This window comes from Coptis chinensis, chromosome 5 (assembly GCF_015680905.1).
Source record: "Coptis chinensis isolate HL-2020 chromosome 5, ASM1568090v1, whole genome shotgun sequence".
Lineage (NCBI taxonomy): Eukaryota > Viridiplantae > Streptophyta > Magnoliopsida > Ranunculales > Ranunculaceae > Coptis > Coptis chinensis.
In genome coordinates this window covers 21,218,532-21,231,528 of record NC_141460.1, presented here as the reverse complement: position 1 = coordinate 21,231,528, position 12,997 = coordinate 21,218,532, and the positions used below count along the sequence as shown (strand labels likewise).

The following is a 12,997-nucleotide window of genomic DNA, read 5'->3' as shown; positions in this document are numbered from 1 at the left end:
TTATCACTATATTCATTTTAATTGCGGAAACCTGCAAAAGTACGAAAATATAATTATTACATGATTATTAAACACATAATCGACCAAAATACTATGTCTCGGGGTTTAATATTACAGTTTTGGGTGCTTATCACACCACCCCCAAACAGCACTTTGCTTGTCCTCAAGCAAAGAAGAGACATTAAAATAATAAGTGGTCAAAAATGTGTTGTCCTAAGCTAAATCTCATTTCGCAGAGTGCGGTTGCATTGACCGTATGCAACAAGGCCTTGAACCACTAGGAATTCCCTAGTGGACGAGTTATAGCCTCGTGAGAGTTTTCAAGAGAAGATACTCACAAACTTCATTTATACTACAACGACTCAGTAACAAAGGCTTGTTTCCTTAATTAATCTCAGGTATCTAGACATCCCACTAGTAGGGGAAACAAGGATTTTATTCTTTTGAAATTCAAGTTAATATACATACAATAATTGAAACATCTACGTATGAGCATGCATGCAGTAATCTAATAATGAAATGTACGAGCAGGGCCGTTTCTGGATCCCTTGGATAGCGTCCTTAATTAGGTTCTCACAGGTATGTGTCGAAACACAATTTCTCTCTTATTTTTCCACTCAAGCTTTGCTATCTCCGATTAATAGGTGGGCACACGTTTCCTCACATACTCAATGACAAATCGGAGGATTAGGTCGAGAAGTCACAACTACTACTTATTATCACACTATCCTATTCCTAATTGAGCTAGAGGTCTTTATTAGGTGTTATGGGGCTTAGGTGGTAGTGTAGAAGAAAATGGAATGGAAAGTTCAAAAAAAATGATAAGTATGAGGGAATAAGGTCTTCGAGATATTTATACTAGAGAATCCTTATTTTCTTTCCTGCTTCTAATCATGGGTTTCCATACTTGGATTTTTCAAGCTTTTGTTTTCCCTTTTGATTTGATTTTTGGCCTTTTGATTTTTGGAAACATATTTCTATTTTCTTTTTCTTTTCTTCTGAAACATGTAACTGATTTTGATTTGTGACAAGGTTTTTCTCTTCATTTTTCTGCACTTCATCCTATTTCTCATGATCATCATCTAGGTAGGCTTATTTATTTGTGGTTACTAGATTGGTAATGATTTTTTGGTGAAGTAGAAAGGATTAATGAAAGGTTCGATTAGGGCTTACTAAGCGGTAAAATTTTTTTTACAGGTGCGAATTTTTGGCTATATCGATCCAAAGAAGGCCCTAAATTCTCCTAGGATTTGGGTACTGATCAAGTAAGTAGACGTGTGAACTTCTCTATTCGGAAGAACTACTCCTCTGTGTCATTACTCATATATCATACATTTGAGGCTTTTGGTTAGATTCTTACAGGATATGGAAACTAAGTTGTCTAACCGTGGGTCCCAGAAACTTACTGCTGTGTACATTTAATGATAGTCAGTGCATGAATGGTCATGAAAAAATGTAAAAACTATTGCATATGTATTAAATTAAGTTTCTAAGGACAAGTCTTGATTCTGATGCTAGGGGGAGATTTCTAAATATTTTTCATCATAGAAAGGGAAACGAGAATTTGTCACTAAATACGTTTATTTAGACATTAAGTAAACTATATACAACTATGCATGCCTAATTTTTGCAAAAGGTTCTCACCACCCCCAAACAGTCGGACACTGTGTCCTCAAAGTGTTAAGAGGAAGAAAAAGTATACCTGAGAGGCTTTGAGCAAAAATAAAGCTGACATCTTCCACAGAAATTTATTGTAACACACTATATATTATACATCATAAAAGTAGAAGCACACTGTTAGAGTAGCACACTGTTAGGTCATTTATTTATTTCACATCAAAACATAAAACAAATATGTACATGCATCAACTCACATTGCCCCAACCTTGAACTGGGGGATAGTCCCTCCTTGCCTCGTCCCTGTAGAAATGTCATTCCTTCGCATCCCGCCAATCTATCATAGCTTTCCAGACTTCACTCCATTTCCTCTTCTTTGCATTGTCTAGATGAGCTATCATTTTTTCATCATTAGGGAAAGAACGAACTTTCTTAAGATACCTTGCGTGTCCATGTCCGAAATCGCAAGGAACGAATTATCTTGTTTGTTGGACACATAGAATTTCGACCTTTACCCAAATCACGAAGGGTGGCTACAAACTCGGGAAGTATGTCCTCACTATCCTCGCATGCTTTATCGCGGGGTGATATAGTGTTGCCCGAAAAAACCGAGCCTTCTTAAGATTCTCAATTACTAGTTCTGTAATGTCGAAGGTGGTATGTTGCTGGGCCAATGCATGAAATGTCTTACACGCTGCCTTTGATGCTGTGGAAAAATGCCAATCTCCCATGATGTTCAGAAGAATAAATAACATGGCAGTTCCAACATTCATGGTCATACTGGCTAGTGGAATAGTGAATTCTGGCCATCGGCCAGCTTTGGCACGTTCTTTGACGTGGGCAAGGCCATCGCCATAGCGGGCAGCGAAATCTTCCCTAGAGTAGTCATTAAGGTCATTCTCTATCATGTATTGGATGGGGAGATTTGGCTGAAGAGGAGGAAGGTCTAGAGCCATAGCCACCGTTGGCTCATAAAAGCGTGTCGGTGTTACCAATACGTGAAGTGTAAACCCATTCAAAGGGAAACCCCGGACGGTTGGTAGATCTTCCATGTTATTATAAAAATAAGTTCCCAAACACGGGAGTATGTCCGCTCGGGTGTAGAATGAGAGAGTTCCATCCAACTCTTGAAAGTGATGTAGTCTCTGAAAAAGATGTCCATATGCCGGAGAATTTAGCAAAGAATGGAAAGATTGTTCTGGAATCATCTTTGGAGCTTCCATTGTGTGAAAAAAATTGTGACCTGTTTAGACAAGGATAAACAAATATTAGAGCATGATGAGAATAATTAAGTAAAAACAAATTACCATATGAAAATTAAAAACTAAAAAGAAATTGATAAATAATATAAAATTGCAAAATATAAATGGTTTCATTGGCCCAAGTAACGGCGAGGATCCTTTTGTGGGAGGAATTCGTTTATAAGATTCTCTATGCCGTCAATCCGTGCAACAGCCTGTTGCAACATTTTGTTTTCTGAAGGAGAGGATAAAGCCGTGGGCTAGGAATAACTTCTCAAACATCCATGGAAGAGTTCAGCAGGCCAGAGAGGACCTATATGACATCCAGAGACAGCTCCAATCAAAGCCATGGGACCCTTACCTGGGACAGAAGGAACATATAGCATTGCAAAGATATGGAGAACTGGCAGGTATGGAAATCTCTGAGATCAAAAGCAAGCAAGATAGTGAATGGATGTTAGAAGGAGATAAATGCATAGCTTTCTTCTTTAAATCCTTAGAAGAAAAGAAGGCCAGAGCAGGGATATGGTCTCTCCAGAATGCTCAAGGGAATGCTATCACTGGACACACGGCGGTGACCAAAACCATCATCGATTACTACACTTCTATTCTAGGCACTGAGGCACCAGAGATAAGCGGAGAGAACTTCTTCAATCAGTTGCAAGTCCGAAACACCATCTCTGAACATATGAAGACTATCCTGGAAGAGGAGGTTACAGCGGCTGAAGTCAAAAAAGCACTCTTTGAGATGAAGGAAAATACAGCTCCTGGGCCGGATGGGTTCACCCCCACTTTCTTTAAGAAGTGCTGGACTGTAGTTGGGCATGATTTCACTCTAGCTATCCTTAATGCCTTTCGCAAACGGATTTTTCCTAGAGGAATAAACGCCACTTTCTTATGTCTTATTCCTAAAGTCAATAATCCCAATGCAGTTGAAGACTTTAGGCCTATAGCCTTGTGTAATACTGTGTATAAATGTATCTCTAAGGTTATAGCAAATAGGATTAAGCTAGTTATTGATGATCTAATTCAGCCTAACCAATCAGCTTTCATTCCTGGCAGATCCATTCAAGACAACATTCTGCTTTCCCATGAGCTCCTCCGAGGATATGACAGGAAGCATAGCACACCTAGATGTACCATTAAATTGGACATTCGGAAAGCTTTTGATATGGTCAGTTGGGAGTCTATCAAGGCAATGATCAGGACCTTCGGATTTCCAGACAATATGTGTCGATGGATCGAAATGTGCATTTCCTCCCCCCTATTCTCATGATTAATGGTGCGGGAAGGATATTTTAAAGGGTGGCAGAGGGTGTCGGACAAGGAGATCCCTTATCTCCATATTTATTTGTCCTTGTTATGGAGATCCCGAGTTGTGTGATTCAAGGCAGGCTCAACAATCGGCTTATCCAATTACCATTCCAAATGCAAAAGGTGAAGTCGTCTCTCACTTGGCTTTCGCAGATGATGTTCTTCTATTCGCAAGGGGTGAGGGTGCGTCCATGCAAGCCATGAAAGACTGTCATGCGGAAATTTTTGGAAAGCTCTTGGGTTCTGAGATCAACAAGCACAAGACAACTCTACTTGTGGGAGGTTTAAATGACCAAGAGGCGAAAGCTGCTCGGCTAACATTTTAGAGGTTGACTTGATCAAACCCCCAAAAGAAATATCTCGGCCTTCCCTCATCTCCGCCCGATTGGGTATCAAGGAATGCCAACCTCTCGGTAGAGAAGGTCACCGCAAGATTACCAACCGGAAATCAAGAGTTTTATCTCATCTTGAATTCGATTCACAGGTGATAAAGTCCATCCCGCTATCATTTCACACATATTGGGCAAGAACCTTCATTCCGCCCAAGACAATTACGAGCAAGTGGAAAGTATTTGTGCAAAAAATTCCTTTGACTGCACAAATAATAGAAAAGGCACTTTGAAGGTGGAGGAGCACGGTTGTCAAACAAAGGAAGAAGGTGGGCTGGGAATTATGAATGTTCATAGATGGAACGTGGGTGCGCATTGTGGGCTGATTTTCAAAATAATCTCTAAAGAAGACACCATCTGGGTAGATTGGATCTGGAAACAACACATCAAGTCCAACTTCTTTTGGACTATGAGAGTGCCTCGAGACTGTTCTTGGACATGGCGAAGTATTTTGAATAATAGAACCGCAGCCAAGAAACTCATCAGATATTCCATTGCAAAAGGGGAAGAAACGCTGCTGTGGTGTAGACACCCCATTTTTGCACCCCGGGCATAATTCATTCATGATTTTGCCTTGAATTAAATTTGATCATATAAAGTGATTTGCTTTCTAGAGTCTTCATTTCTACATCAAACTTCTTTCTTTTCATCTTCTTTTAGCTTCTTTAGACTCTCCTCATCATGTTCTAGCTATGGCTGAAGTTTCGTTGCTTTCTGAGTTTTGAGCTGAAAATGACCAAAATGCCCACGTAACCTTTTGGAGCCCAAATCTCGTTTTTTCCACTCTTTCTTTGGATGAGATTATTTCATATTTGAATTCCCCTTGAAAAATCCTTCGAAATGAGTACAAGCTTGCCTAGGTTCCTTTTGGATTTCGGAAACCCTAATCTTGCCCTATCCCGTTTCAGCTCGTTATGCGCACTGTTGAGTGCAACGATTTTTTGGAGTAAGATTTCGACCCAAGGGTATTTTTAAGAGTTCATGGACCTTCCTAATGGATTAATTAACAATTTTGTGAAGAAGAGTTTGCCTAATTTTGATCCGGTCAAAGGGAATTTGCGATTGAAAATATGGTCAAAATGGGCCTTTTGTGGATTTTGGACTTGTTCTCATGGGCTGTGGATCCAGCCCGAGTTGGACCTTTTCATTAGGGTTTCTAGCCCATTTTCAAGCCTCTAAAAACCTAGAGAGAACCTTCCTTAATTGTTTGATTTGATTTGATCCCTAAAATCAAGAATATTCTAGAGAATATGCCATTTTGGAGCCAAGTTTGGAAACCCCGGATTATGGGCTCATTAAGGACGTGTAGGGCTTGATTTTTGCCCTAATCCATCTGAAATATCCAAAAACCAAGGGCCAAGATCGCACCCCTTAATCCCACCTCTTGAATCAAGGGCCGATTTAGGAGGTGCAACCAGAAAGAGATCAAGCCATTGGATTTTTCTTCATCAACACTCAGCCATTGGATCAAACTCATTACCATATTGAAATCCATCCCAAAAAGCTATAAATATGGGTCTCATTCACCCATAAAAAAATAATCTAGAGCAAGCTAGAGCTAGGAATTCGGAGTTAATAATCTGGACCTAGTTATTCAGAGCTAATAGCTTTCTTCTCTTCAGTGTTCTTCATTTTTTCTTTCTAGTTCTTCATTTTTAGCCTTCTTTTCTTCTCGTCGATCTTGAGTAGACACTTCTTTTCACCAAAAGTTGTTTTTTTTCTCAAATCACCTGTTTCAATCCAAAAATCACAGTTGTCAATTCAAGATCAAGTTTATCATCAATCAATCAATCAATCTACAATCAAGTATGAGGCAATATTCCAAACAAGGTGACATCTTTCTTTTCTCTTTTATTTCCTTTAGCATTGCATATTAGGTTATTTTTTTTTAGTTTTATTATAGCATATAGTTATTAGTTTTTAATCCAACTTGGTAGATTAATTTTTCAAGCTTTCTTCATTTGCCTATCTTAACACGTTACACCTCAATAGAAGTAAAATTTGGTTTTTACCAAAGCGATTGTGGGTGCCTAACACCTTCCCACATCGTACCTTGACTCCCGAACCCAATAATCATCTAGTTTCGAGGGCTAGTCCTTCACATAGGTTTTACTCAACTTTTCCTTAATAAAGTTAGTGGCGACTCTAAAATCAATTGCATAGACTTAGGTACACATTTTTGTGCTTACAGTTTTTTGGCGACTCTGCTGGGGATGTCCCTAGAGAGTCAGACTTACATTTTCTTTGAGGTGTTTCAGTTAAGATAGGAAAGAAGAAGGCTTATCCAGAAGCTAGTTGGAATAGAAGACCAGGGTTAAGGTTATCTCGTGCAACCATTAATTCGCTGATTCAAATGGAGAATCTACCAGACGGTTCTTCTCAAGAGTTATCGCTGCCACCTATATCTTCATCACAGATGTATGTGCCACAAGGAAGTTCTCCACCAGCACCTCCAGCTGAGGGACAAATTTTATCAGCGAAAATTCGAAGTCCACATACAAGTAATTCTGGTGAATCGTCAATCCCTACCAGTCAAGAGGAATTGATGGAGAAGGCGATGGAAAAGATGTTTCTCAAGATGATGTCAAAGTTTGCAATAACTCCAAGTCTGGGTCAACCACAACAACCAGGTATCACACTACCTCCCATGGTTAGTCCTAACCCTACCATTCTACCAACCTCATTACCTACTCCGTATGCGACACATAGATCAACCCAATTGCATGTTCCCATGTCAACCCATACTTCGTCCCAATTTTTTCCTCAGGATAACACAACCTACATGCCTCAACCGTTCACTCATCAAACTTTTCAAAGCCCAAACCAAATTCCAACTACAACCATGATGTCCAACCCATTTATGTTACCAACCCCAACCTATTTTCCACAAACTCCACAACCATCACCGTTTCTTCACCACGAACCCCCAATACCAAGCGCAAAACCCAATCCAACCACCGGTTGACCCCGTAATGGAGGAGATTAAGAAATTGAAAGAAGCAATGACCAAGATGAAAGGTGAAGACCTGGACCTTGATAATCTGTGTCCATATCCACAGATCAGAGTACCACATGGATTCGAATTTCCAAAGATGGAGCGATATGAGGGAACCGGCTGTCCAAAGGCCCACATTCGTATGTATGCAAGTTATCTACAACCGATGGGAATCGGGCCAGAACTAATGGTTCAACTATTCCAGAGGAGTCTTAAGGGTGCAGCCCTTACTTGGTGGATGAATACTGAAACGCAAAAAATCAAGACTTGGCCTGAACTGGTAAATGCTTTCGTAGCTCACTTCTCTTACAACACTGACATCCAAATGGGCCGAAGGCAACTTGAAGCTTTGAAGCAAGGTTTGAATGAAAGTTTTACAGAGTACATTACAAGATGGAGGACAAAAGCGGCCCAAATCATTGATAGGCCCACGGAACAGGAGCAAATTAGGATGGTTATGAAGAGTTTGAACCAAGAGTATGCAACCAGGCTAAGTGCTAGTTATCATCCGACATATCAAGCCTTAGTTGCCGCTGGATCACAAATAGAAGATGGGTTATCATCTGGTAATATTTCTCCCATCAGCTCAATATCTACAGGATCTAACCCGCAGAAGAAGAAGCCTCCCACTGTAACGGTGAACAACAAAGAAGCCAATGCTGTTGCCACACAAGTACAGTCTCAACCACACGCACAGATCCAAGAAGAGGTGACAGCTCATCCTTCTTCCAATCAGATTGCATATCTTCCAAGACAACAAGGATACCAAAATAGAGGGTTCCCTAAGCCACAGAGGCAGTTCACAGAGCTACCGTACCCATTGTCGGTCATTCTCAAGGCTTTGATCCAGCAAGGCCTAGTTACACCATTGCAGCCTAGGCCTCCTCCGAATCCACCACCATATTGGTATGATGCTTCTAAACATTGTGATTTCCATCAGTCTATTGGACATCCTACAGAAAAGTGTGGAGCTCTTAAGCATCGCGATACAAGATTTGATCGAATCGGGGAGAATTGATGTATCACATCTTGGTGCTCAAATGTTGTGACAAATCCATTACCGTACTATAATGGAGAAGTTCACACATTAGAGCCTGTCAAGAAAAGTCTGGCCTCATTCATTACCCCACTCGAGCAAGCATCCAAGGTTAATGCCATGTCGCTCTTCAAGCCGTTCAATTTTCAAGATGCAATTAAAGATTACAAGGCACAAAAACAAGCAAGGCCCAAGGCCAAGGCTATATCGTTGGATGAAAAAGTGGCACCCCTGTTTGCTGAATCACCAACTAAGAAGACACCATTATCGGCTCCACCTTTGTTGCATGTTCTAGATAAGGAGTTTGATAAGCCCAAAGATAAGGTATATGCTTCACCATCTTCTTTACGACAGTTGAAGGTTTGTGAGCCAAGTTTGTTAGAAGACCAAGAGGTCCAAGAAGTGGTACTTGAGAAGTCTACCAAGTCTATGTTCGAACCGGTTGACCAAGATTCTCAAAACATATCCCCGATAGATGATTCAAGATTATGGTATCGAGCTCTTTGACATGTTCTGTCCTATTTTTTATGAAGAAAAAGATTCCATTTCTGCAATCAAGATCACTTCACTAGAATGCAAGGAAGAGGACTATAATGATGCTTTTGCAATACTTGTCTCTGAAGACCAGTTTATAATGGCTAAGTCGGATTCCAATGATAGGCATTTTGGGCGTCTTACTACTAGTCTCAAAGACTTTACATCTTCCTCACACTTGGAAGATCAAATGCCGAGCTCAAGAAAATCGAAGTCATTTGCCATTGCAATATTCTGGCAGGTTATTCTTCTAATGACCTTATTGGTATTTGGTGAATGGGACTACTCTATGTTTGTCTCTTCAAGATCTAGCTGCCATCAAACCCAAAGTAAGTTGACAATGGAGAGGTTGGGAAACACCACCAACCATGATCATATGAAATGGCCATTCAACCACCACAATCACTTTCAAGCTAGGGCACGCGCGTAGGCACTCATGTGTTTTGATGACATTCATGCACTAGACCGGGATGGAAACTTGACTTCTCAGGGGGTGTGGCGTACAAATCACATAACGTCACGAAGTTTGATATGTTGCTCATGGAGAAATCACATCATTCAGAAAATTCATCACTCATGCATGGAGCTACAACATTGGTTGATGGGTTCCGAATCAATTTCTCTCTTATATTTGATCCCGGTCCGTTGCTTAGCACAGATAAGTTTTCTACTCTCAATTAGTTTGTTTTATTCTTTTATGAAAAAAAAAAAAAAAAAAATCAGATATTTCAAAAAAAAAATCCAAAAAAATCAAATATTTCAAAAATCTAAAAAAATCCAGATATTTCAAAAAACAAAAAATAAAATAAAAAAAAGTTTCAAAATCCCACGTAATATAATTTACCCACTTTACCTTAGTGCAAGATGATTGAATGACTTGTGCAGATTATTATGATCCCTCCCCGATGATGAAGAAGGAATGGATAATGAAGCTGCCGAGTCCATTCTTTCTCATGAAGCGGTCGAGGATTAATGACAGGACACTAGTCATTGTGGAGACAAAGACCATCAACCTTGGCACCACAGATGGACCACATTATGTGCAGATTTGTATAACCTTGATCCCTCCTCGTTGAAAGCCCGATCAAATTCATCAAGGAATCTATAGAAGTGTTGATCATACCTATGACAATCTATTATCTTAGGGTGGTGCATGATTTTCATTGTTCAAAGATGAGAGAATCACTCACCGAGAAGAAGAAATTGAGGAGGAAGAAAGTTCAGCCAGCTTATGTTTGAGAAGATTTTTCAAATGTCTAAATTCAAAGATTATGCATTTTACCCTTGTGGAGAGGACAAAGCTCCATAACATCATTTGATCAACTACCCTCCCATCAAAAGGGAAATATTCTACATTCCATCAATCAACGGCTACTTAGCCAATCAACCAACCAGCCTACCCTACCGTGGAGAGGGCAAACTCCATATTGCATAATTAGCATCCATTTGCATCCATCGAAGACATGAGAGCTATCTATCAAAGAAGTCACCGACTAATCGAATTACTACATCAACAAGCGGAATGCTAAGAGGAGTTCATCTACGATCAAAATTTTTTGAGAGCTGAGATATATGAAGGAGGGCATTGATGTTCTACAGGGGACTTAGATACCAATGGAGACATTGTTGCAAAGTAAAAGCCGAAAAGCGGATCCGCACTAGAGTGGAATCAATGAACCAGAAAGTTTGAACCCAATAGTGAATGTCCATTCACTATGAAGATTCTACATGGAAAATCCTACCAATGCCAACCAATTAAAGAGGTACTACTTTTTACCCAACTTTGTTTATTTTAAGACGAAGAGTATAGTGGAAATCTTAGAGAGACAATGGAACAGGCCATCTTTGATCGTTTTGTTTTTAGCCTCATAAGCCCACCTAATGTCATATGCTACCATTAGAAGCCCATTTGAGCCTTAGCCTATTCTTTTATTTCCCACAATACAAGCCCATATCCTTTAGGAAGCCTAATAAATCTTTAGCCTACCCATAGATTACCCCATACCTATTTTTATAGAACTTGTCATATTCGGGGGCATCATTCCATCCATCTTTGATCACTAAACAATTATCCCCATGTTATTTATCCCAAGAAGGTGTCGAAAAAGAAGAAGAAGAAAAAAAAACTCCTAGTGCAAGGGTTAAAAAAAAAAAAAAAAAAGAACTCAAAATGCTTAGAGTTGCACAAAATAATCAACACCGGGTCCAAAATGGAAAACCTAAACAAGGGGCAGCTTTCATTTGAGATTTGGGATCCGTATCATCATCTCACTACTATCATTCCAATTACTCCTCCCTTTATATGACAAGTTCTACTCCAAAAATAATTTTTGATCCTATCCCTTCTTTCCGAGCCTATCACCTAAGCCTACATTATAGTCCTATGAAAGTCCACTCTTGATCTCTAAGTCCACTATATCTCCTAGTTGAGAAGTTGAGAAAAAAAAAAAAAAAAAAAAAAAAAAAAAAAAAAAAAAAAGGGAAGGCATTGGAGGATTCACTACTAGTGATTGCGATGTATGAGGAGGTCGTCTCAGAAGATTGGTCCCATGCTTTATGCTCTATCTGTTTTGGAAGAAAGTTTTTGGGTGTCGTCAAAGACGCTTGTGAAGGTCAAGCAATCAAAGGGACAAGAATATCATCTACTTCATAGGTGCCAAGTTTGATCGTGCTTCTATCCTATGGTCGCCTTCATGCTCATCTTCTTGTCGGTAATTCATTTCCCCACCTTCACTTGTTATTTAATCATTTGTGGTATTTCTTATTCTCAAAAAAAAAAAAAAAAAAAAAAAAAAAAATTGTTTTGTTTTCCATGGTTTTCAAAATTGTTTTCAAAATGAATTTCAAAAAATAAAATAAAATAAAAAAATAAATGATTTGTTTTCAAAAACTCGGTTTGCTTTGGATGGCTTATGATGAAAAATCTAGGATTTCAAGCATGTAGAAAATTCAAATAATATATCCTAACTGAACCATGCACTTTTTGTACTAACATAGCATTCAAATAATTTGGTCTATACATCCATCATAATATGACCACTCATGCATATTCTAATAACATAGTTGCATTATAGTTTTATGTACTGTATATTATGTATATTGCACTAACCTGTCACAGAAAGAAATAATGCCTGCGCCTAATCTTTGCCAAGAAAGTTTCTCCCAATTCAAGTTCCACAGGCCGTCCAAGACCACAAATTCCTGTATGTGATTGACGAGTGTTGGTGAACAAGATGAGCTTCAATAATAAATTGAAGGGAGTAAAGAGGCATTTTGGTTTACCACTGCATTGTAGAGCCACCATCGCCCGATATATCTGTCTGGATGACCCATTTGAAAGGTAAGTCTTAGCGCGCTTTTGCTGATTTTAAGTAGTTTGGATGCATGATGCGTATAAGAGTTGCATGTCATTGGAGTTAGTGCATACGCTTAAGTCTGTAGAAAAGTTGTTCAATCGATTTGGTTTGACTTACCATGAAACGGCATGGTGTGGTTTGGAGTTCTTGACTGTGTGCCTGTGTGGCGCTTTGGCTCCATCTGCTGCATGTTCTCATTCACTGGACGGTGGCAAGGTATGTTTTTTCTTTCCTTGGTCATGTTAATATAGGCTTGGTTTGGACGGCTTAATTAGAAACTGGCATGTGCGGTGGATTTTGTTTACAAAATGGGTACTGTTCGATTTTTGTTTACAACAAAAAAGTAATGATTGTTTTAGAAACAAAACAGTTTGACTTTTCAAAGATTCCTTTTACCTTTTGGAAAATTGAAGATCTGTTTTGAGGTTGAGTCCGTGCAAATGCAATTTGGAAGTCGGTGCCCTTACCTTTTTATCATTCGGTCCTGTTCAACCCGGTTGGACCAGTTTGACCTG

General features: G+C 39.4%; 1 long non-coding RNA gene across 1 annotated transcript; it reads right to left on the bottom strand.

Annotated features, from left to right (window-relative positions):
- Window positions 1–5,975: 5,975 nt before the first annotated feature.
- On the bottom strand, window positions 5,976–12,776 carry LOC147497062 (uncharacterized). Its single transcript, XR_015196693.1, has 4 exons — window positions 12,600–12,776; window positions 12,409–12,487; window positions 12,236–12,327; window positions 5,976–6,291 (listed from the first exon to the last, which is right to left on the bottom strand). It is a non-coding gene; the product is annotated as an uncharacterized LOC147497062 (long non-coding RNA).
- Window positions 12,777–12,997: the final 221 nt, after the last annotated feature.